We start from the raw sequence: 4920 nt of genomic DNA on the forward strand, positions 1-4920 counted from the left end.
AAAAACTTAACTTTGACTGCATTGTAGCATTTGAGAGCTGTTACTGATTCATACCAGTATGGATATCTTTTACATCTTGTCATGCTCAGAGTAGTTTCCTCTACTTTTAGGGTTGATTCTAGCACGCATACTAATTTCAAATAGGATCAGTCAAGGCCAACCAATAGTCTTATGATTCAGATACAATTAAGATCAGTCATAGTAAGACAATGTAAGTAATACAGGATTTCAGCCTAAGTCAATAGGAAAGTAAGGATAGTTACCATGGTATAACCTGCTATTTTTGGTTCTAGAGGTCTGTGTCCTCAAATCTGACATGAGTGGACAGATCAGAACAAATTTAATTCAATCTAAATATGGCACTAGGACTACTGTGTCTTTTAAATTGTTATACACCATTAGCAATGACCTCTGCTTTTTTTTTTAATATAGTTTCAGAGCTGTCTCTACTAAAGACTAGCTTACCGTCTCTGCCTTATGTCTGCTACTCCACTTTTCTGCTATAATTTGTCCACTTTATTCCCTCATTCCATTGTCTGCCCCGTTCACTGACGCCTCTCTGCCACTGTAGCTGGAATCCTGATATCTCTTCCTCTCTTTCTCTATAGTGTCCTTCAGCGCTCTCTGTAGGGTTGGACTGGTGGCCACGAACTCCCACAGTTCCTCCTTGTCTTGAAAGTATCTTATTTCTTCATTAATTTTTAGAGAGAGTTTTGACGGATATATGAACTTCGGTTGCATATTTTTTTCCTTCAGGACTTGGAATATTTCTCCCCACTCCCTTCTTGACTTAAGAGTTTGTGTTGATAAGTCTGCTGTTATTTTGATATATTTCCCATTATAGGTAACCTGCATCTTTTCTCTGGCTGCTTTTAATATTCTGGTTTTTTGGTGGATTTCTGGGATCTCAATTATTATATGTCTAGACGTAGATCTGTTTTGGTTGTAGGTAGCTGGCGTTCTGTATGCTTCTTTTATCTGGATATCATTTCTTTTTGCTATACATGGGAAATTTTGCTTTAATATATCTGTGAATATTTTTTGTATTTCATTTTTGGATGTTCCTGCTTCCTCACTCACATTCTTTATTCTTAGGTTATGTATCTTTTTGTCATCTTCCAGTTTTAGAATTGCTTCTTTCTGGTTCCTTGTTATTTTTAAGAGGCTTTTTCTTTCACGTTCATAAGCCCTAAATCTCTCTTCAAGTTTCAGAAGGTTGTCTTTAGTTTCTGTCAAGGCATTTTGCCAATATTCAATGGAGTTTTTAGTTTTCTGATATTCTCTTTGGATCTGTTTCATGTATTCTAAGTTATGCTTAAATTCTTCTTCAGATGCTTCTCTTTCTTTTCTGATTTCCTCAGTTCTTCCATCTGTGTTCTCTTGGGCGGGGCTTGTCACTTCTTTAATTAATCTCTTTATATCTTGCCTCACTTGGATCAGGAGTACATCTTTAAATTCCTCTATGAGATCATGTAGGTACTTTTTAATTTCGGCTGATGCTGTGTCAAGTAGAGGATGGTTACTGTGTTTGTTCTCTTCAGTGTTTAGTTCTCTTGGGCTTATTTTCTCCTGTTGAACAGCTGGGGATTTTTTTAAATTTTTATCTCTTGTCATATTTCTGGTTTCTTTCAGACTGTCCTGGAGTTCTCTGGCCTTCTCCGAATTGCTTAGGGCCTTTCAGAAGCGTGCTGGCTTGAGTTTTTGCTGTCCTCCCCAATTTGCTGTTATCTGGGGTAGGCTGGGATGCAGGGGTGGTACAGGCTAGTCTCTAGCCTCTGTGTCAGTTAGTTCATAAATTAGGCTGTACTTTCTGGTTATCACTGAGTTGTGACTATTTTGTATCCGCTTATTGGGCCCCAAGCAGGGGCTTGGTTTATCCCCAGTAGCTCCTGCCAGTTCTCTTTGTATACGAAGCAGCTGAGTAATGTCACTATGGCACAGGATTCTGCCCAAGTCCCAGCCGTTCTCTTCCAAACCTCTCTGTGACAGGAGCACCAAAATAGCAGATCCGCCCAAAACTAAGATGGCTCCCACTAAGTTCTCTGTGTGGAACTGAAGCCAGCAAGTAATCAGGCTCTGCCAGGACTCAAGATGTCTTCCACCAGCCCTCCCTACAAGGGGACCTGGTGATGTCACCAAGCTGCGGTTTCTGCCGCCAGGTTAATATGTCTGCACCAGACTCTGTGTTATTGATTTCCCCATGGTGGTGGGCCAGCTGTTCTCTGGCCAAACCCAGCAGCCTCGGGGTTCTCTGTACTCACCAGAGTCTGGTGCAAGTCCTCGTTCCGGGACCGCCACACACCAAGCTGCCCACCTTTCCCGCACTCCTGGCACAGCACTGACTGGTCAGATATCTGTGCACCTTTTAGATTTGAAACACCAGAGCTTTGTACATCCGCCCTGGTTCAGCAGTGCAGAACTGGCTGCTACTTGGAGTCCCAGTCCGGGTCTCAGTTTCCCGCAGTCCCCAAATGCAACTCAGCTTTTCCTGCTGGGTCCACGGGTCAATTTGTTGATTTAAAGGCACGGGATTTGCAGCCTCTCATTATCGGCGTTCAAGGTCTCAGCATGACTTTAAATCCTCCAGCTATACTGTCTTGGTTAATAAGAATCGCTATTGATTTGTCTGGCCCTCTCCATGCTGTCTTTTTTTTAGCTTCGAGTATGAATTCTCTGGAGAGTCTCTTCGCTCGATCCCCTAGCCAGCCGCCATTTTGACCTCAATCCATGAGTATGGTTTCAAGCTGCGCCCATTTATTGATAAATATCTCAATGTGATCCTTCTTTATAGCTGAGTAGTACTCCATTGTATAGAAATACCATAACTTTTTTATTCATTCCTCAGTTGACGGACACTTAGGTTGTTTCCAAGATCTGGCGATTACAAATTGTGCTGCTATAAATGTAGGTGCACATATATCACTGTGGTATGATGCTTTCAGTTCTTCTGGGAATATGCCTAGAAGTGGAATAGCTGAGACAAATGGGACTTCCAATCCCAGTTTTTTGAGAAATCTCCAGACTGATTTCCACAATGGTTGTACCAGTCTACACTCCCACCAACAGTGTAGGAGAGTTCCTTTTTCCCCACAGCCTCTCCAGCACTTGTTGTTGTTGGTTTTCTTGATCCTGGCCATCCTTTCAGGAGTGAGATGGAATCTCAGTGTGGTTTTAATTTGCATTTCCCTAATGACCAAAGATGACGAACATTTTTTCGTGTATTTATTTGCCATTTGTATTTCTTCGTCAGAGAAGTGTGTATTCATCTCAGATGCCCATTTTTGCATTGGGTCTTTGAATTTTGGCAGTCTGAGTTTTTAAAATTTTTTACATGTTTTAGACAAAAGTCCCTTGTCTGAGGGGGAGTTCACTAAGATCTTTTCCCAGTTTGTGGGTTTTCTTTTCACTATTCTGGAGATTTTTTTTTGACATTCAGAAACTTTTTAATAAGAGGTGGTCCCAGTTATTGATTCTGGGAAGTATTTCCCGTGCGGTTTGAGTCCTGTTCATGAATTCTCTAACTACCCCTATGTCTTCAAGGTTTCTACCAATTTGTCTTCCAATAGATGTAGTGTTTCTGTTTTAATATTCAGATCTTTTTTTTTCTTTTTTTAATTTTATTTAAAAGGAAAAAGAGAAAAAAACAAAACAAAACAAAGCGGTGTAAGGGTACAAGTAATACAGAACTACAAAAAAAAAAAAAAAAAACCAGTAAGAAATCACCAGTTAATAGATTACATATTATCATCTTAGAGATAGTTGCTCAAGTCACAGTATCAAAGCATACAAAGTGGACATTCAAAAAGTGAGACTGCAAACAGTTGTGTTCAATGATCCAACTGAAAACATTAATATGGTCAGCTATTTAACACCCCTAAACACACTTGCTGTTGTATCTTTTAGAGCACTTCTTTTCCTTCTCTTTTTTACAGCAAAATTTACACATTTTGGGTTTTATTACACCTTAGTTCTTATTACTTTTGCGGGGGGAATATTCATATCTTTGATCCATTTAGATTTTAATTTAGTACATGGTGATAGACTTGGGTCTACTTTTAGTTTTCGGCAAATGGAGAGCCAGTTTTTCCAACACCATTTATTAAAGAGACTATCATTCTTCCAGTGAACCTGCTTGGCTCCTTTATCAGAGATAAGGTGGTTGAGTGTGTGTGTAGTTGTGGTTGTATCTTCTAATCTATTCCATTGATCTTTGGCTCTGTTTTGATTCCATGTTGATTTTACTACTGTTGCTTTGTAGTATAACTTCAAGTTAGAGATTGTGATGCCTCCTGCCTTGCCTTTGCTGCTTAGAATTGCCTTTGCTATTCTAGATCTCTTGTGGTTCTAGATGAATTTTAGTAGTGATTTCTCTAGATCTATAAGGTATGTTGATGGTATTTTTATTGGGAATGCATTGAATCTGTATCACAGTTTTGGGAGAATGGCCATTTTCACAATGTTTGTTCTTCCTATCCATGAGCAAGGGATGTCTTTCCATTTTCCGAGATCATCTTCAGTTTCTTCTGTCAGTGTATTATAATTTTCCCTATATAGGTCTTTCACTTCTTTCATAAGAGTAATTCCTAAATATTTCATTTTTTTGCTTGCTAGTGTGAAGAGTGTGGCTTCTCTTATTTCTCTCTCTATGATTTTATTGTTAGTGTATAGGAATGCTATTGATTTCTGAGTGTTGATTTTGTATCCAGCTACATTACTGAATTTATTTATTATATCTAAGAGTCTTTCAATGGAGTTTAGTGGGTCTTCTATGTAGAGTATCATGTCATCTGCAAACAATGACAATTTAACTTCTTCTTTTCCTATCTTTACCCCTTTTATTTTTCTCTCTTGTCTAATTGCTCTGGCTAGTACTTCCAGTACCATATTAAATAGGAGTGGTGATAAAGGACATCCTTGTCT

Source organism: Cavia porcellus, unplaced genomic scaffold (genome assembly GCF_034190915.1).
Source record: "Cavia porcellus strain 051 isolate PalLab524CR breed Dunkin Hartley unplaced genomic scaffold, mCavPor4.1 scaffold_12, whole genome shotgun sequence".
In the NCBI taxonomy this organism is placed as follows: Eukaryota; Metazoa; Chordata; class Mammalia; order Rodentia; family Caviidae; genus Cavia; species Cavia porcellus.